This window comes from Heterodontus francisci, chromosome 10 (genome assembly GCF_036365525.1).
Source record: "Heterodontus francisci isolate sHetFra1 chromosome 10, sHetFra1.hap1, whole genome shotgun sequence".
NCBI lineage: Eukaryota > Metazoa > Chordata > Chondrichthyes > Heterodontiformes > Heterodontidae > Heterodontus > Heterodontus francisci.
Window position 1 is genome coordinate 40,331,268 of NC_090380.1, and position 21,928 is coordinate 40,353,195.

The window sequence follows — 21,928 nt, forward strand, 5'->3', positions numbered from 1 at the left end:
ACATGAGTCTGAATAAGTAGGTGCTAGACTTTGCAGTTCTGGTTGGCTTTTCACAGGTGTCGGACTGCACGCATGTGGCAATTCGTGCAACCCCATATCAACTAGATGTATTCGTAAACTGCAAGGGCTCCACTCTAGTAATGTGCAACTGATGTGCAACCACAAGATCTTTATGCAGGTCTGCAGAAGATTCCCGGGAAACTGCCATGATGCTTTCATCCTGCGGCAGTCCAAGCTCCTTGATGTCTTTGGATCTGGAAGCAAACTTAAGGGATGACTACAAAGAAACAAGGGATACCCACTTCAAACTTGGCTGATGACACTGCTGAGAAACCTGACCAATGAAACGCAAGAGTGTTGCAATGAAAACCATGCCACCACCAGATGTGTCATGTTCAAGATACACTTCAAGTGCCTGGACAGATCTGGATGTGCCCTTCAGTATGCACCAGCCAGGATCACCAGAATAGCTGTGGTACTCTGGGCTCTGCAATAACATTGTGCAGCAACAAGACTTGGAGCTGCAGGAGGAATGAGGTGCAAAGCTCATATCCTCTTTGAATCATTCCAAGGAGGAGGAAGATGATGATGATGAGGAAGCTGCTGACATCAATGCAGCACCAGCTGCTCACATTGCTCACCAGATGCCCTTATTAATGCAAGAGTCAGTTAGGTACCATCACTGGACCAATTTCAGGACCACATGCAACTCCCATTGTGGCCTTACTATTCTCTCCTTTCTTTCATGAGGGCATACTTTATTTCCACACCCTTTAAAGTAATGTTAAAACATCAGCTTTTCTTCTGTTTCATTTTTTAGTTCGGGTTTCTTAATCTTCCCAGAACTGTCCTCTTACTCCTAGAGTTTGCTCCTCTGAACTTTAGTACATCTGTCTTGCGAGTGTTGAACCTTTTGTTTTGTTATAATATCAGATCTAACCATAGTTGTCTTTAGAACCCAGGTTCACCATCAAATGAATATTACAGCACCTGTCCTCATGCCTTGCTTCACAAGTTATGATTAAGAAGTCAGAATTAATGAAAACCCAAAGGATGTAATACATTTCCGACGTGTGACTGTAATCATAACTTGTGATATTGGCTAACATAGAACATCATTTATATCACACAATTCTTCAACATATTCATTCTGTATACATGTGATTTCTTTCCTGGATGTTCAGTTCTGTTTCTGTTGCGTATGTGTGACCTTTCATGAATGGAGCCATTCCTCTAATCCACAAAGTGGTTTGGTTTGATTTTGTTTCTTTCCCAATTTTGATGTTACCCAGATCTGAGTGACCACCTCAATGACTCATTGCAAATCTTTGTTTGTGATTCATTGGAATACCTTTGTTTCAGCACATTGTCTTTGCTTCTTGTGATGACTCACTTTTCAGCCTGATTTGCAACAACACTCCACTTTCTCAGAATTCACAGGAACTCTCACTTGTTCAAGAATTTACCACAAAGCTTTAGTTTCTCACACAGGCAGGACACTCATTTTTCACAAGGACTCAATACAATGTTTTCATCATTTGGAGGACTTTGCCACAATGCTCATGAATCTTGCCAGAGTTGAGTCATCTCCATTTGCTGTCATTTTCCTGTTACTTTTAACAATTTGTCATCAACTCACACAATCGACTATTTGTCACACAGATTCAGAACAGCATTTTGCAGTATTAGTGTCTGAACACTTCATGACGTGTTTGACTGATGTTCCTTTGTCCATTATTTTAATTAAGTTATTCATATATTTATTTGAAACCAGAAAGAATGCAGAGATTAGGAAGTGTGTATAATGCAAATAGAGTTTATCATGATGCCCTTCTTTATGCTCTACAATTGGTCACTGATAACTGAGCAGCTTTTCATCATTTTGTTTATTGCTTTCATCTCTCACAGGAATTTAATACAATGTTTTTATTTTGTGCTGGAGATATTAGCCCAGATTTTGCTGCAACGGTGTTATTGGTGATGATTGCAATAAGACCATTGTTTACCCCAAGCTTCCAGCACTGATCCACATTGGGTCAAATCTTGCTGAAGTAGGGCATCTCGTGGCATGTGTCAGTTCGACTTTCTGCTGTGCCCTTCAGCTTGATTATAATTTGTGCTGCAACTTGCTGGAAGTGTGAGCTGATCAATGTGCAGTGAGGGCAATGGGGCTTCTGGGATCTTCGTGAATGATGGGACCAATTCCTTAACCAATGACATACAAGGATTGAGAAAAAAAAGATGAACGACAATGAAGGAGGGTGAATTAGAGCAGGTGAATTCAACGTCAAATTAGGTACAGAAAGAGAAATAAAGAGAAGGAAATAAAGATCGGATTAAGAGAGTGGAAAAAAAGACAGAAAAAAGTTAGAAAAAAATTGATATATGAAATATTTAAAATCTCTAAGAAGTATTTAACATATGAGACTTAACAGTTTAAATTATTCCCTTTCTAGACTGGCGAGATTGATGGGCATTGCATTAACAATTATAATGCTGTGAAAAGGGTACTTATGCTGATAATTATGAGTCCAACATTCTGCAGAGTTTAAAAGCAAATAAGGTTAAAATCCAGCAAGTTCTTAAAAATAACAGGCAGGCTAATGCCAAGATGCCATTTGTGTAAGGTAAATGGCAGAATGGAGCAAATTGAACAGACGTTCTGGAGATTTGCACTTCACTCTTCTCCTGAACTTGCTGGCCAATTTGCACGCTAATAATGATGGACATTGTGAACTTCCAGGAAGATTTGGCTTGTATGCCACATATGCCACAGCAATGATTGTGGTGATCCAAGGTGTTTGAAAGCGGCTTTACTTGTGAAATGAGCCAGCTGTTTGCACAGGCCAGGGTCCATTTGGAGCCAGCGGCACTATCGTTCAAAGGGGATCTGATTGCTCTTTATAATATGGAAGAAGACAGCAGATCTTTGAAATGAACACATTATCAAACTGCCTTGTGCATTCTTGATAGTGCCTTTGCTGTTCTCTCTTGCATTGGTCAGTGATCATGGCTAAATCACAAGTGTATTCAGAATTATCTGTATCTTTCTATTATTGATTTAATGTCTCTAATGGTAAATTAGAGATTAATTCTGAACACTGAGTAGTAATTACTGACAAAACCTACTATTTTCAATGACTTGGTTGGCCATTGTCTAAATACAGTAATTTATCAATTTTAAAAACAGCCCAAGGAGAGGAGATCAGTTTTGTATTCTTAGATTGTTATTGATGGAACCGTTGGCAACATTTATGACTGTGTATTAAGTTTCATCAGTGTATAGAACTCAAAATTGTCATTTGAAAAGCAGCATTGTCCCAATACCCAAATTTTAAATAATATAAAAATCTGCATTATAAATTGCTTCTATATCTGATTTATTACCTGGTGATTCACATCAAAACTGCCAGTATATTGTAACTGTGCCAATAATAACTGATTTATTGAGCCCTACTCTCCATCGTCTTTCTGAAGTGACATTCTGGCAAGTGATGATGAAACTGGCCTAATGCAGCAAATTTGCCCTCACTGCTGTTTTCAATGGCGGGTGGAGTTTGCATTATGATCCTTTCCAGCTTTCAGTGCTGGTTCCAGCAGAGCTTAAGTCCCAGTAAATTATGCCAATGTTATAAAAGTGTTGTTGTTCACTCACTTGCAAGAACTTCAGGGGACAATAATAATGGCATTTGTCATTATCTTACCATTACTGTGGTGCTACAGTACTACAAATTTGCAGACATCAACATTAACAATGCTACACAAAAGAATTTATTGCAATTTCCTACTCAAGAACACATTTTGAAATTATCTGCATATATCATAAGATTCACAAGCTTCCACTTGTTACAATATGCAATTTGCCACAAAGAAAATGTTTTCCTTTCAAGGTACCACTCAAGATTCCATTTCAGTCTTTTAATATCAAAACTCAGCACCAAATAATGGCCCCAAAAATCTATTACCATGCTGCAGTTCCTGCTGTTTGACTGAAGTCTACCAAAATAGCTGGAAACTAAGCCAGGACTCGGAGAGGGCAGATCCCAGCCTTGCTTCAAAAAACACAGACAATCTTGTGGAGGTAAAGTCTCCACCCACCCTAAACAAGGCATTGTCATAAGAGGAGGCAGGGCTGTGGATGGGAACTCCTGTGTCATAAGTACCCTTGCCCCAAGGCTTCAAAAAGACCTGCACTATCAGAGGTGACACCTCTGGTCAGACCAACTGTATTTATTGGAGTGAATTGGGGTCCACCTGTGTAGTATAAGGGTCTGAAAGGGTTAGTGTTAAGATAGTATAAGGGATACTTCCACCATGATGAAGTAAAAGATCACATGTGAGAGAGACTTGGAGGGAGATGCAACATAGCTTCAGAGAAGTCACACAACTTGTGTAAAGCTGTACATAGTTAGAATGTAATAAAAGAGTTAATGTTCAAAGTACTGATGACTCAGTAATCTCTCATAGATAGACTAACCAAGTATACTAAGGTGGCAGCAGACAAAGCAAACATGGTGAACAGCGGTGGTTCTTACCATACAACACCCAGAAGAAGAATTTGAAAAAATACTTAGAAGAAGGCTGACCTGAAAAAAGTGCCAAAACGGCAGAACTCAAGAGGAGCTTGTGAAAAAGCTCCAGAGCTGCTCAGTGGAAGAAGGAGGCATGGAGAATCAGAGAATCAATTAGTAGAGGCATTCAGGCTGCATCACAGAACCAGGCAGTCTGTGAAAAAAATTCCGGTCCAGCGTTTGCAGGCTTCGAGTTGGAGAACCTGGCAACGATCGGGGATCTGGTGAGCAACCCTTAAAGAGGGTAAAAAATTTGTTCCTAACATCACTAGGCAGGCAGCAATGGGAAAACCAGATGTCCTTAGTGAGGGCAGAACCGAGGTCAGAACCATTACACATGGCGACTGGATCGAGCAAAAAGAAACGAAAGAGGCTGCAAAAACTCAATACTCTAAGACAAGCGAGTAAAAAAAGTACAGCAGAAATGCTACAAAACTGCACTTAAAGAAAGAAAGAAAGACAGCTTGCAGCAAGATTTCACAGGGAGCAACAGTGACCATAGCAGGAGTTAGTGGGAGGCTGAAAAGCACGGGAAACTTCCGATACTGATGGGAAAATTTAAAAAAAGAAAGTAAACCAAATAGAAAGCCAGGGATCTTAAATTCACAATATCAGAGAGGTTTGGACACATGGAAGGACCAAATCAAACTCAAAATTGGTCACTCCAGTGAAAAAGATTTTTGAGATACAGAATTGCTTCCAAATTAGACAGCCAGTCTGAAGCACATTACAGTATTCCATTGGAGCAATAGCAGACAATGTTATTGCAAGACAAGGCATTAATGAGACATCAGACAAATCTGATGAAGTTTTAAAAGCCTTTGACAGCTATTTCAACCTGAGGAGCAATAAGATTCTGGAAAGGGCAGGATTTAACAGAAGGGTCCAGAAACCAGGTGAAACCTTTGATGTTTTTATTAATGACCTTTACAGACTAGCTGAAGGATCAGAATATGGAGACCTAAAAGCAGAATCAATAAGAAACCACATTGTTGTAGGTATGGCTGATGAATCCCTATCAGATTTATTGCAGTCTAAGGAAGACCTCACCCTAGACAAAGCGATTCAGCTGGTGAGACAAGTAGAGGTCCAGAAGAACAGAGCAATCCTGAGAGGTGAAGAAAGATGTTGGTTCAGGAAACCTCCAGCCATCGTACAGTTCATTAAACAGAGGGCTGTAAAAGAAAGCACCAGAAAGAAAGCGGCACAGTGGCGCAGTAGTTAGCACCGCAGCCTCACAGCTCCAGCGACCCAGGTTCAATTCTGGGTACTGCCTGTGTGGAGTTTGCAAGTTCTCCCTGTGTCTGCATGGGTTTCCTCCGGGTGCTCCGGTTTCCTCCCACATGCCAAAGACTTGCTGGTTGATAGGTTAATTGGTCATTATAAATTGCCCCTCGTATAGGTAGGTGGTAGGGAAATATAGGGACAGGTGGGAATGTGGTAGGAATATGGAATTAGTGTAGCATTAGTATAATATGGGTGGTTGATGGTCGGCACAGACTCGGTGGGCCGAAGGGCCTGTTTCAGTGCTGTATCTCTAAATTAAACTAAACTAAAAGAAAGTAATCTGGGTGAGCGGGCAGAAATGCAAGATGCCATGAAACCCTGCCACGCTGTGGCATCAAAAAGACCCATAAGTGTGAACAGTGTCCTGCAAAAAAGCAGAATGCTTCCATTGTAAGAAAATAGGCCATTTTGGGAAGATGTGCCAAAGTAAAATCTCTACTCCCACAAGGTCGAAAGAAAAAGTCTTCAAGCATAGAGTTGTTAATGAAGTTGAGCAATCTCCATCAGGAGAGAAGTCAGAAAACTTCCTTGGTGAGATCAATAATCCTAATCAGGCATTTTGGTCTGCTGATATATATGTCAATGCTACATATCATTAATTTTAAACTAGACACTAGAGCAAGTGTAATGGTTTTATCAGACAATGAACTATGGCTATCAACACATTACCTGCAACCAACAGAAGCTCAGTTACATGGTCCAGGAGGGATTGAACTGAAAGCCAAGGGAAAGCTACAGGCAACACTCCAGTGCAAGGGAAAGCAAATATTAGAAACACTGTATGTTCTAAGGAATTAGAAATTCTCTTAAGTAGAAGAGCTTGAATTAACCTTTATCTTATAAGAAAAGTGGAAAAAGTTACGCAACAAGCACCCAGGAGTTACTTCCAAAAAGACTTTCCAAAATTATTTACTGGTCTAGAAGGACTGAAGACCGAATACAACAAAATGTTGAGAAAAGATGCTAAACCTATATGTCTTTTCACACCTAGGAAGACACCACACCCACTAATGAAGCAAGTCCAACATCAATTAGAAGAGACAACCAGGATAGGAGTCATTTCTCCTGTCACTGAACATACTGCTATGACCAGATGAGAAAGGTGTCTAGGGGTCCCTTTCAGCCTTCACCTGGTCTTACTTTAACAGGGTTTTATTTTAAAACACACTGTGCTTTTAGCTACCCCTTGGTGAATCCTTGTTCACCGTTTTCCAATTATAAGGCAAAGAAACCAGCACAAACAAGCTTTCTTAGGTTTAAAGAAGAAAAGTTGAAATTTATTAAACTTAAACTCTAATTCGGTTGACGCCTACGGATACACGACGTGCCCACTCTAGCATGCATACACGATATACACATGCAAATAGAAAAGAGCAGAAGAAAAATAAAGTGGAAAAGTTTGAGGCGATATCTGAAGAATTTTTCTTACAGTTCTTCGAGCTCATGTAGAGTCCTTGATTGTAGGTAGATCTTGCTTTTCGTTGGGGCCCAGTATTCTTCTTAAACCTTGTTCGCTGTAGGAGACTTTTCTCTCTTGGGGTTCATGTGTCTCCAGTGGATTCAGAGGCTTGTGAGAAAGAGATGGAAGCAGACAGACAGGAGAGGCTGTGACGAGCCAGCCAGGAGAGATCTTCTCAGTCCAGGAACATTCAGCTTTCTGCCCAAACTGTTTGTACAAATTCAAAAAACTCAGGTTGCCCAGCAGGTTAGTCATGTGACTAGCTGGTTTGACCATGTCTGTTTATGTATTCAGCCATCTTAGCAGTCAACCTGGAATGCGAGTTCCCCCACCTTCAACATCTGGTGATCAAAAGTCCATTGTGGGTTGAATGTGTCAGAAAATGGCTTCTTTGTCCTTCCAAACACTATCTGTTAATATGCAAATGTCTTTCCAGCCATGGCTGATCTGTTTAACAAGTCTTCTTACTCCAGTAACAGTTTAAAATCAATGTTCATGACAAAATTAATGTGCCTCATTCTTGGCAGGTGGAGGCCTAGCATGACACCTCCACACCCTGTGGAATGAAATGTGATTTGAAAAAAGACGCATTTCATTAAAAGAGGAAAAATGTAAGATACAGAAAAAAAAGATGCATTTCTCATTCATTCCCATTCATTCATAAATCCTAAATCGTATTACAGCCTGTCTTCTCTTGGTGCCAGTGCTGCTTTTAATTGCCCCCTTTTTGGCAACCCAATAAACATGTGGGCTTTTTTGGGGGGAAGTTTATCTTCTGTTTGCCCATTCCCTTGGCTGCCTCGGGGTCTTTTTTTCCTGCTGAGGTGTTTTATTTTTTTAAAAAGAGTCAGTAGTGGGCGGGTCTATCCTGAACTCCCTTTCAGTGCTTTGCTCGATCATGCAAAGGCTTTTGACTTCAGGGATGGTTGGTTTGCTTTTTTTCTGACTGTGGGGGAGGATTCTTTGCTAATCTCCCCTTTGGCCAGAGGACACACCTGCCTGCAGGTATTTGTGCAGACTCTACTGCACTTCCCTGTGGCACTTCGACTAGGTGAGGCATCACCCTCACAGTTTCTCTACCCCTAGCAGTCTTTCTTTGTCTCTGCCAGTTCCTGTAAATGCTGTTGGCAACTCTGGTGGGGAGCTTCTAGTGTCTGCATTTATGTAGGAGGACGTGTGGTCTATCTTTTCACATTTTTCAGGGTTGGCTGACTGGACAGTGGGGGTTTTCATCCGGGATTCCTCCCGGACTTCCTTTATCCTGCCCTCTTGATCACTTTTTCCCTTTCTCTTTCTAAACCTGCCAGCCTTGTGCCTACCTGTCCTTTTTTGTTCTCGGTGGGGGTTCCTCACTGTTCACCAGCCCTCTGCTGGAGGGTCCTCATAACAACGGTACAGGACTTAGGGATGCAGGTTTCACTATAGGTGGGATTTCCCCTCAACCTGGCACATGTGGCAACTCCTGCAGTACTCTGCCACATCTGAGTGGAGCTTTGGACAGTCAAACCGTTGTCTTATGCGGGTTTTGGTTTTTCGTATACCGGCATGTACAGCCACTGTAGTCTCATGGGCCCTTCTTAACATTTCTCTCCGGTACCTCTGCAGCACCACTAACTGGTGAACTACTGTCCAATCCTTGCTCTCAGGTCTGTGAGGCGAACTCCATTTCCTCATCAGTATTTCATTCTTTAAATAGTAGCAATCAGGGACTCCCTCTGCTTCACTTTCAGACTGGGCAGCCTGTGTTAATTCTCGTAATACTGGGTTGGCTCGCTGAACCTCAGCGAGGGAAAATTTATTTAATTCATTCCCTGGGTCTTCTAACTTTCCAAAGAAAGTCTCGGATAGGCAGACCTCATGGTCGTCTGCCTGCAGTGCCAATGCAGTCTCCACTGGGGGAGCTGGTTTGATCATGGCCTGACCCACTACACATTAAGGGGAACTGCAGGGGTCCGTCTCCTGCCACAGTCCTGTCTCTCTGACCTCCTACGGTCTTTCTTTCACTACTGGGGGGGTTACCACCTTCACCCCCGCCAGATCATTACCTAGGAGCAGGTCAACCCCATCCACAGGCAAACTAGGGATTACCACTACAGTGACCAGTCCCAAAACTAGGTCACACTCCAGGTGCAGGCATATACTGCCCTCCAATACCATTCACCACCATTCTGGTGTTCACTGCACTCTCTGGGGGAAAGGTCAGGCCTTTTCCCGGTGGGCGGCACAGTGGCGCAGTGGTTAGCACCGCAGCCTCATAGCTCCAAGGACCCGGGTTCGATTCCGGGTACTGCCTGTGTGGAGTTTGCAAGTTCTCCCTGTGTCTGCGTGGGTTTTCTCCGGGTGCTCCGGTTTCCTCCCACAAGCCAAAAGACTTGCAGGTTGATAGGTAAATTGGCCATTATAAATTGTCACTAGTATAGGTAGGTGGTAGGGAAATATAGGGACATGTGGGGATGTTTGGTAGGAATATGGGATTAGTGTAGGATTAGTATAAATGGGTGGTTGATGTTCGGCACAGACTCGGTGGGCCGAAGGGCCTGTTTCAGTGCTGTATCTCTAATCTAATCTAATCTAATCTAGTGTCCCCTGTGTCCCTGAGAATTACTATGGGCTTGCTTGCCCCACTCGAGGGGTGTGGGGTTACTTTCCCTTCAGACACAAAACCTTGATAACCCTCAGGAATTCTATTAACTTTTCCTGCACTTGCAGCTGTAAGCTTCCTGGGTCTCACTCTTACTGCAGTTAAAGCCACAGCTTGTTCCATCAAGTTCCCATCTTCACTGAGTGGGTGTACCCTGATTAACCCTACAGGTTTTCCCTTTAATTTCCAGCAGTCAGCTTTTAAATGCCCTGCTTTATTACAATGGAAGCACACAGGTCTCGGGGTCTCACTCTTGCTCACAGCCCCTTCCTTTTTGGCTAGAGGAGGGGCCCCCTGTGTCTCCTGCTTTCCTTTCTCTCCCAGGACTGCCTGAGCTCCTATCACCTTCCCATCCTTGGTCCTTTTCGGATTTGTGGGGGTGACTAGGAAAGGATTCACCAAGGGGGAGTTAAAACATAGTGTACTTAAAAATGAAACCCTGTTACAGTAAGACCAGGTGAATGCTGAAAGGAAATCCTAGACATCTTTTTCACCTGGTTTTAACAAAATGAATAGTGGCTTTTGGAATGTTCCATTGGATAAGAAGTCAAGTTATTGACAACTTTCATTACTTTGTTCGGAAGATTTTGTTTTATTTGTCTACCATTCAGTATAACATTAGCACTGGAAATATTCCAAAGAATTATGTTGAACATTCTACAGGGCCTTAAAGGAGTAATATGCCATATGGATGACATCCTAGGCCCAACAGTTCATGAAATGCGAGTTTTCAAAAACATCTATTCTTTTTTTAGGACACATTATCAGTAGCAACAGTATAATGGCAGACCTGCAAAAGAAGAGCGCCATATAGCCACTTCCTATTTCTGTCCAAGATCTGCAATGATTCCTTGGAATGGTTAATCAGTTCACAAAATTTTTACCTAATCTGGCGGAAATTATGAAGTCTTTATGACAACTATTAAGGGAAGCTCAAGCATGGTGTTGGGATGTACATCAAGAGCAGGCATTTCAAAGGATCAAGGAGATGCTGATTTTGCCAGATACCTTAGCGCATTATAACTGCTCACTTGCAGAAGATGCCTCATCTATAGGGATAGGGGGAGTCCTTTTTCAAGAACAGCCAGATGGATGCCGAAGACCGGTTTATTGTGCGTCACGAGCAGTATCTGAGAAAGAAGCTCTTGCAGTCACGTGAACTTGCGAGAAGTTTTCAGGTTATATTATCGGCTTAAAGGTTGTCATAGAGACAGACCACAAACCCCTAGTTTCCTTCCTTGATGAAAAGGAACTCGCTAGGATCTCCGCGAATCCAGAGCTTCCGGTTAAGGCTACTGAGGTTCACGTATGAAACGGTATACATGCAGGACAACAAACAACAGCAGATCCATTGTCCAGAGCTATTGTTGACAATCCTACACAACAGGATGTGAACTTTATGGATGAGATTGAGTCATATTCTCAGTTCACTGCATCACAATGGCCAGCAAGTTCAAAAAAGCTCCAAGAAATTCGTCATGCTCAGATGCAATATGTAGAATGCATCTACATCCGCCAATATTGAAGCACGGCTGACTGCAGCAGTATCCCAGTGGTAAGAGGATGAAAATCTTCTTCGAACACAGTAGACATTTTACTATTGTGGATGATTGCTAGTATATAACGCGAGGCAGTTGATTCCAAATTCACGCCAGGTAGACATAGAGTAATAGAGAGATACAGCACTGAAACAGGCCCTTCGGCCTGCTGAGTCTGTGCCGACCAACAACCACCCATCTATACTAATGCTACATTAATTCCATATTCCCTACCACATCCCCACCATTCTCCTACCACCTAACTACACTAGGGGCAATTTACAATGACCAATTTACCTATCAACCTGCAAGTCTTTGGCTGTGGGAGGAAACCGGATCACCCGGCGGAAACCCACGCAGTCACAGGGAGAACTTGCAAACTCCGCACAGGCAGTATCCAGAACCGAACCCGGGTCGCTGGAGCTGTGAGGCTGCGTTGTTAACCACTGCGCCACATCTTGGAGAAAATACACCAGGGCCATATGGGCATAACAAAATATAGTAGAAATTATTTCTAATTGTAGGTATGTGCAGAGCACAGGCAGGATCAGAGGGAATCCCTTATCTCGATCCAATTTCCAACCAGACCATGGGAACATCTGGCAATGGATCTATTCATGCTTAATGGAAAATCCTACCTGATTGTCATTGACTACTTTTCAAGGTGGATTGAGGTCAAACGTTTGTACACAACAACAACTGAGACAGTCATGCGAGTGTTACAAGAAATCTTTGCAACACATGGTATACCCCAACCACAATTTACAAACAACTACTTCATCTTCTTTTCTTTTGGGCCTCCTTATCTCGAGAGACAATGGATACGCGCCTGGAGGTGATCAGTGGTTTGTGAAGCAGCGCCTGGAGTGGCTATAAAGGCCAATTCTAGAGTGACAGGCTTTTCCACAGGTGCTGCAGAGAAATTTGTTTGTCGGGGCTGTTGCACAGTTGACTCTCCCCTTGCGCCTCTGTCTTTTTTCCTGCCAACTACTAAGTCTCTTCGACTCGCCACATTTTAGCCCCGTCTTTATGGCTGCCCGCCAGCTCTGGCGAATGCTGGCAACTGACTCCCACGACTTGTGATCAATGTCACAGGATTTCATGTCGCGTTTGCAGACGTCTTTATAGCGGAGACATGGACGGCCGGTGGGTCTGATACCAGTGGCGAGCCCGCTGTACAATGTGTCTTTGGGGATCCTGCCATCTTCCATGCGGCTCACATGGCCAAGCCATCTCAAGCGCCGCTGACTCAGTAGTGTGTACAAGCTGGGGATGTTGGCCGCCTCGAGGACTTCTGTGTTGGAGATACGGTCCTGCCACTTGATGCCAAGTATTCTCCGGAGGCAGCGAAGATGGAATGAATTGAGACGTCGCTCTTGGCTGACATACGTTGTCCAGGCCTCGCTGCCATAGAGCAAGGTACTGAGGACACAGGCCTGATACACTCGGACTTTTGTGTTCCATGTCAGTGCGCCATTTTCTCACACTCTCTTGGCCAGTCTGGACATAGCAGTGGAAGCCTTTCCCATGCGCTTGTTGATTTCTGCATCTAGAGACAGGTTACTGGTGATAGTTGAGCCTAGGTAGGTGAACTCTTGAACCACTTCCAGAGCGTGGTCGCCGATATTGATGGATGGAGCATTTCTGACATCCTGTCCCATGATGTTTGTTTTCTTGAGGCTGATGGTTAGGCCAAATTCATTGCAGGCAGCCGCAAACCACTTCATGCACTTTGTGGAAAACTGTGCATTTGTACATTATACACGTTCCCCTAGATACCCACAATCCAATGCTGAAGCTGAAAGAGGAGTCAGAATTATCAAAGCACTGTTGAAGAAAAATCAAGATTTTGAATCGGCACTCCTAAACTACAGAACTACTCCATTGCTGTGTGGATTAGCAACAACAGAACTGTTAATGGGAAGGAAGCTTAGAACACAACTCCCCATCCTACCCAAAAAATTACTTCCAGGGCTACAAGTCCGGGATTATCAGAGAATTCAAGACAGAGAAAAGTCTGATCGAATGCAACAAGCTTATAACTATAACAGGAGTTATAGTACTCGGAACCTACCCAAGTTGATGGAAGGGGAAAAGGTATGGGTACGAGACCAAGGCAGAGAAGGAGTAATCATCCAGAGAGATGATGATCAGCAGTCATCTTATTTAGTACATACTTCAGAAGGTAAATACAATAAAAATAAACAAGACAAATCTTATTTCTATTCATCAAAGATGGCAATCAGTCATACATTTGGATGAACCAGTTGTTGAACCTGAAATTCAGAAAGCACCAGATACGACAAACCTCAACGAAGGGCATCCAAACAAGAGTTCAGAGAAAGACTATTGATCTTCCGTGTCTGACAACACGATCAGAGAGAGTTGTGAAGCCTCCTGACTGATTGAATCTGTGATGTTGGGGTCTTGGGGTTGGGGGGTGGGGGGCGCGGGTGTGATGGGGAAGTATGTAAAAATAAAAAAGTATATTTATATATATAGATAAAGACTAGGGGAGATGTTGTAAGAGATCATATGTGAGAGAGACTTGGAAGGAGATGCAGCATGGCTTCAGAGGAGCCACACAGACTGGTGTGAAGCTGTACATAGAATGTAATAAAAGAGTTAATGTTCAAAGTACTGAAGACTCGGTAATCTCTTTTAGCTAGACTAACCAAGTATACTAAGGTGGCAGCAGACAAACTATACCTGAGTGTTCAAGCTGGGGTTGAGGCCATAAGCCCTGAAAACAGCAAGACTTTTTAAAAACAAAATAAATTCTTCAATGGAACTTGCTGTGAGATGGGTGGGGGAACATGGGGATGGGGTGTAATGTGGAGTGGGAAATGTACCTGGTATCACGATCTACCTCCATCATATTTTCTGGCCTTATGCCAATGGTGAGCCCCCCGATGCACCCATGATGACATGGTGCTTGCTGTTGGTTTTGTAATTAAGGGACATTGACCAAGTTCTGAAGATTTGGCATGGTCAGAGGCGGTTATCACAAGTGGGTATATGCTGGCACTTGCACCCACTCAAACATGGATATTCGGGGCCAAGTTGGCCTCTGCTGATTCACTGTTTGTGGTAGAGGAAGGTGAAAGTGGAAATCTCTTGGATACTTCTGCTGGTGAAATGGGGCAGGACCTCCTTCAGCTCCTCCATTCTTTGACATCTTAACTGGTGAAGTACTTAACTAGTGACTTCTGATAATGGAAATTAAACAACTGACAACATTTAACATTCATGACAGAAGCAATATCTTTCAAATTATTTGACTCAGTGGGTGGTCATCAACAAGCTGACAAAAATTTTCATGGTTCAGATCAGCCAAATGTTCTCACCACTTCCATGTAGGATTCAACATTGTGGGCTGAATTTTATCAGCCAGCGGCCTTCCGACACTGAAGTGCCACCGCTGTTACTTGCGGGGCCTCATTTACATAGAGGGGGCGGAGCAGCCGGCCCGATAATGCAGAGAGAGAGGCCGCCGCGTACCTGGCAACGGCACAGGCGTCGATGCCATTTTTAAAGGGCTTCAAGCCCTTTTTTTATTTTAAAGGTGTATTAGAATTGATTTGTTTTTATTAAATACTTAGGAGATGGAGGCCCTTGGCCCTTTCCCAAACCCCCACCCCCCCCACAATGGTCTTTTCATTGCCCTGTATTAACAGAGCTTATTTTATTCCCAACCCGAAATTTCCCCCCAACCTTTTCACATTTGCCCTTCAACCCCTTCCCTCATCCCCACAGCCAATAAAAACTGATTTCCCTGCTCCCCCACCCCTCTGCCCTGAAAGTTTTACTCCTCCCCCCTCCCTACCAGTTTCTCGCCTCGGAACTCTGTACAGAGCAGGTAGGGTTATTTTCATCTGATTTATGTTAATTTACATATTTAGATGAAGACCCCGCTGGGTGGGGGGCCACACCGAGGTCCCCCCGCCGCTGGTAATACGCAGCAGGCCCTTCTCGATGTCGGGGGTCAAGACGGGCCTCTCCCTACAGAACTTTATGAGCCCCCCTGCCGCGACCCACAGCATCGAGGGGCTGGTAAAATTCAGCCCTATATTTTGGGCAGCATAAAAGACAATCCAAGATCAGATTGCTTTTGCTTGCATAGGCAGCGTACAAATTGCTAATGGATGGATGATGTTAGCAGTTGGTTAACAATGGAATCTTGGTTAGCAATTGCTGAAAATTGGCTTGACAGCACAAAAATCCAGACTCATTGTTAATAATTAAATGGGCATTGCTGTCACATCAGATCTTCTGTTCACGTGCCAGTTTGTGGAAACTGAAAGTCATCCTTGTGATTTTGGAAGGTGGAATTTTAGAATGATGGAGTTATGACTTTACCAAAGAAATGCTATTAACAGGGACACGAGCTTAATAAGAGCTCATCTAAAGTTGGTTCCTTCGCATTAAAATGGGAGAAATCATTACAACCAGAAAAAAGCAGCGATCAATAATAACTATGGCCTATTAATAAGGTTGCTATAATTTGTAACTTTTAATAACAGTGATGTGGTAAGTTTTTTTTGCTATCCATTCATTTATTATATTTTCCTACTGGGGCTTTAGTATCAATCAAGTCAAAAGGACAGTCAAGGAATCTGAAGTCCCATATTACTGATCTGACAAATTCAATAAAACATTTGAATTCTCAGCTTCAGCAGTAGAGTGATTCCATCCCATTAAAAGGATGCCACACCTTTTGTCTTTCCCCCTTTGAGACAAAGGGTAAGAGTTATGTGATATTTTTAACAGCTTTGAATCTTTTAATAACATTCCGCCAACAGTACCTTTTCATTTGAGGTTTATTAAACTGCTGACTCACTTCCCCCAGTACTCTTTCTCAACAGAAGAGAACAAACTTTCACACCTAATTTATGTTTGACTGGAATGTACAAAGCAAAACTTTAAAAACTATTTTTGGTCATTTTGCGAAACTTCACTCGCGGAAATATCTTCTAAGTTTTTATTCTTTATTTTTAAACATTTGCAGCATTTAGACATTTTCTCTGCCACACAAGATATTGCTTTGCAATTGCAGAAAAAAATATTCAATGACTTTACACAACTTTGAATGTTCCCATGCAATTTCTGGACTTTGTGCTATTTTTAAAAGAATCAGCTATTGCAAATTGTTAAATTGTCAGAAAATGGTTGATGCCAGTTTGAGTTTGCCTACAAAAGTAAAAGTATTTTAGATATGATAACATAGGGGCAGAATTTAGTTAGACCGTTTAAGGCAGGAGTGGTGGCATGGGGCATGGAGAATTGCGTCTGAAGCGCCTGCCCGGAAATCCGGCATCATGACATCAGTTCCAGATTTTGTCAGAAGTGGGAAACCACCAAGTCGGAATTGACGCCCCGAGGAAATGGGAATGTATTGCACATTGTAGAACACTGACTTTAAGAAGGTTCTGTAGATGGGTCACTGACCTGAAACGTTAACTCTGCTTCTCTCTCCACAGATGCTGCCAGACCTGCTGAGTATTTCCAGCGTTTCTTGTTTTTATTTCAGATTTCCAGCATCTTCAGTATTTTGCTTTTATTTTACTGACTTTAAATACAATAGCATCTTTATTCGGTGCGATTCAACAGGTGTCTTGGGATTAAGTGCCGTGAGCGGGAGGCAGCCATGTCCAGAACTGCATAGGGGGAGAGGTAGGTGCGGGGACCATTTTCGGACTGCGGTGCTGTACAAACTGCAAGGGGGGGTCAGGGTCTCGGGGGCTCTGTAGGGGGGGCTTGGGGTCTTGGGGACATGCAAGGGGATGTGGGGGGGCCTTGAGTTTGGGTGACTGTATCGTATGAATAAACTGTTGGGTGAGATGTTTGGTCACCCATACTGCTGGATGAGCGGGTCAGCTATCAGCAAGGGTGGGCACTGAGGGCCATCAGGGAGAATTGCAGAAGCTCAGTTGCCAAGGCAGGGTCATCTCTGCATTGACAGCGCTCTGGAGGCCCACTGGTCACCTGGCATGGATCTCATATACCCTGTCTTTTTGAACCCTGTGGCATGATGCAGCACCTCCAAAGGAGGCAGGGGCAGAAGGCAGCTGTGTCTTCCAAGAAGGGCCCACCTGCACCAGAGAGTGCACCAGATTCTAATCAGCTACCTCCAAATGCCTGAGCAGTATTGTAAGTGAAGATTGCACCTCTCCAGGGAGGCCGTCACCCACATATGTGTCCTGCTGCAGGACGAGTTACGACCTATGGGATTTGGGAGGTCACCCTATGCCAGTGGCCCTGAAGATCACAGTGGCATGAAACTTTTGCCTGTCTGGGTCTTTCCAAGGATCTACTGGGGACTCGTGTGGTAAAGGCCTGCGCTGGTCAGGAAAAATAACTGACCCAAACCCGACAGAACCACATTGGACCTGAGCCCAACTCGGCCCGTGTCCCTCCATTTTTTTCCCACACCAGACCTGAGCCTGACCCGACCTGAGCCCAGCCCGACCACCAGAATGTTCACTTAACCTACCTTGCGATTCCGAATCTGCAGTAAGCTGCAGCATGAGCGTGATGATGTCATAGAGACGCTCACTCGCTCACTGCGCAGACTCAGTTTCCCTCCTTGACGTCCCGGACTCCCAGCTTAGGTAGGATTTTCAACTTTTGACACTGACGAAACTCAACTTCCCAGCAGAGCAATACTTACTGTGTGTGTCCGACCCGGACCCAGCCCGACCCGACCTGAGCCCAAAAGCCGGACCTGGAAGAATGACCCAACCCGACTCGAACCCGACACATGTCGTCGGGCCCCGTCGGGTTCGGGTCGGGTAGCAGGCCTTTAATGTGTGGGGTCTGATAGGCAGCAGCCCACTGCTGCATCGAGCAGGTGACCAATGCTTGTTCAAGAGGGCCGGCAACTATGTAGGCTACCGAACTAACCCTGACAGTCAGGCGGAGAGGGCCATCGGTTTTGGAGCTATTGCGAGATTTCCCCAAGTGCAGGGTATGATAGATTGCATGCATGTGGCCATCAAGGCTCCAACGGACCAGCCTTCATCAACAGGAAGGGCTTCCATTCAATCAACGTTCAACTAGTCTGCGACAATCGAAAGCGTTTCCTGCAGGTGTGTGCCCGTTTCCCGGGAAGCAGTCACAATGCCGAATTACTTTGATAGTCCCAGGTGCCATAGCTTTTCAGGCGCCCCACTCACCATCAGGGATGGATTCTCAGGGTCAAGGGCTACCCATTGAAGACATGTGAGGAATGACATGCGACGGCTCTGCAATGCAGCAGAGGAGAGGTCCAACAATTGCCACGGCTCCACCCGAGTGACGATTGAGCAGGCCATTGGGCTACTGAAGATGACATTCCGCTGCCTCGATCGATCCAGTGGAGCCCTGCAGTATGCTTCAGCGAGGATCTCACGTATTATTGTGGTCTGCTGTGCTCTACGCAATCTAGCACTGCAGAGGGGGGAGGCCTTGCATGACGATGAGCTGACTGAACGACACTGCTCCACAGGTGAGGCACAGAGGAGAGGGAGCAGCAAGCAGTACTGGATGTTGAAGCCCACACCGGAGGCCAGGCATATATATTTTTTTATTCATTCATGAGATGTGGGCGTCGCTGGCCAGGCCAGCATTTATTGCCCATCTCTAATTGCCCTTGAAGGTGGTGAGCTGCCTTCTTGAACCACTGCAGTCCATGGTGGGGTAGGTACACCCACAGTGTTGTTTGGAAGGGAGTTCCAGAATTTTGACCCAGCGACAGTGAAGGAACGGCGATATAGTTCCAAGTCAGGATGGTGTGTGACTTGGAGGGGAACATGCAGGTAGTGGTGTTCCCATGCATTTGCTGCCCTTGTCCATCTAGTTGGTAGAGGTTGCAGGTTGGAAGGTGCTGTCTAAGGAGTCTTGGTGTGTTGCTGCAGTGCATTTTGTAGATGGTTCACACTGCTGCCACTGTGCGTCGGTGGTGGAGGGAGTGAATGTTTGTAGATGGGGTGACAATCAAGCAGGCTGCTTTGTCCTGGATGATGTCGAGCTTCTTGAGTGTTGTTGGAGCTGCACCCATCCAGGAAAGTGGAGATTATTCCATCACACTCCTGACTTGTGCCTTGTAGATGGTGGACAGGCTTTGGGGAGTCAGGAGGTGAGTTACTCGCCACAGGATTCCTAGCTTCTGACCTGCTCTTGTAGCCATGGTATTTATATGGCTACTCCAGTTCAGTTTTTGGTCAATGGTAGCCCCTAGGATAGTGGATTGATAGTGGGGGTTTCAGCGATGGTAATGCCATTGAATGTCAAGGGGAGATGGTTAGATTCTCTCTTGTTGGAGATGGTCATTGCCTGGTACTTGTGTGGCACGAATGTTATTTGCCACTTATCAGCCCAAGCCTGGATATTGTCCAGGTCTTGCTGCATTTCTACACGGACTGCTTCAGTATCTGAGGAGTCACGAATGGTGCTGAACATTGTGCAATCATCAGCGAACATCCCCATTTCTGACCTTATGATTGAAGGAAGGTCATTGATGAAGTAACTGAAGATGGTTGGGCCTAGGACACTATCCTGAGGAACTCCTGCAGTGATGTCCTGGAACTCAGATGATTGACCTCCAACAACCACAACCATCTTCCTTTGCGCTCGGTGTGACTCCAGCCAGCGGAGGGTTTTCCCTCTGATTCCCATTGACCTCAGTTTTGCTAGGGCTGCTTGATGCCATACTCGGTCAAATGCTCCCTTGATGTCAAGGGCAGTCATTCTCACCTCACCTCTTGAGTTCAGCTCTTTTGTCCATGTTTGAACCAAGGCTGTAATGAGGTCAGGAGCTGAGTGGCCCTGGCGGAACCCAAACTGAGCGTCACTGAGCAGGTTATTGCTAAGCAAGTGCTGCTTGATGGCACTGTTGATGAGACCTTCCATCACTTTACTGATGATTGAAAGTCGGCTGATGGGGCGGTAATTGGCCGGGTTGGACTTGTCCTGCTTTTCATGTACAGGACATACCTGGGCAATTTTCCACATTGCAGGGTAGATGCCTGTGTTGTAGGTGTACTGGAACAGCTTGGCTAGGGACGTGGCAAGTTCTGGAACACAGATCTTCAGTACCATTGCCGGAGTATTGTCAGAGCCCATAGCATCCAGTGCCTTCAGTTGTTTCTTGATATCACACGGAGTGAATCGAATTGGCTGAAGTCTGGCATCTGTGATGCTGGGGACTTCAGGAGGAGGCCAAGATGGATCATCAACTCGGCACTTCTGGCTGAAGATTGTTGCAAATGCTTCAGCCTTAACTTTCGCACTGATGTGCTGGGCTCCCCTATCATTGAGGATGGGGATATTTGTGGAGCCACCTCCTCCAGTTAGTTGTTTAATTGTCCACCACCATTCACGGCTGGATGTGACAGGACTGCAGAGCTTAGACCTGATCCGTTGGTTGTGGGATCGCTTAGCTCTGTCTATCACATGCTGCTTATGCAGTTTTGCATGCAGATAGTCCTGTGTTGTACCTCATTTGAGGTATGCCTGGTGCTGCTCCTGGCATGCCCTCCTGCACTCTTCATTGAACCAGGGTTGGTCTCCTGGCTTGATGGTAATGGTAGAGTGGGGAATATGCTGGGCCATGAGGTTACAGATTGTGGTTGAGTACAATTCTGCTGCTGCTGATGGCCCACAGCACCTCATGGATGCCCAGTTTTGCATTGCTAGATTTGTTCGAAATCTATCCCATTTAGCATGGTGGTAGTGCCACACAACACGAAGGAGGGTATCCTCAATGTGAAGGCGAGACTTTGTCTCCACAAGGACTGTGCGTGGTCACTCCTACCAATACTGTCATGGACAGATGCATCTGCGACTGGCAGATTAGTGAGGACGAGGTCAAGTACGTTTTCCCCTCTTATTGGTTCCCTCACCACCTGCCGCATACCCAGTCTAGCAGATATATCCTTTAGGACTCAGCCAGCTCAGTCAGTAGTGGTGCTACCGAGCCACTCTTGGTGATGGACATTGAAGTCCCCCACTCAGAATACATTCTGTGCCCTTGCCACCCTCAATGCTTCCTCCAAGTGCTGTTCAACATGGAGGAGTACTGACTGATCAGCTGAGGGAGGGCGGTAGGTGGTAATCAGCAGGAGGTTTCCTTGCCCATGTTTGACCTGATGCCATGAGACTTCAAAGGGTCTAGAGTCGATGTTGAGGACTCCCAGGGCAACTCCCTCCCTACTGTATACCACTGTGCCGCCACTCCGCTGGGTCTGTCCTGCCGGTGGGACGGTACATACCCAGGGATGGTGATGGCAGTGTCTGGGACATTGTCTTTCAGGTATCATTCCGTGAGTATGACTATGTCAGGTTGTTGCTTGACTAGTCTGTGGGACAGCTCTCTCAACTTTGGCACAAGCCCCCAGATGTTAGTAAGGAGGACTTTGCAGGGTCGACAGGGCTGGGTTTGCCGTTGTCATTT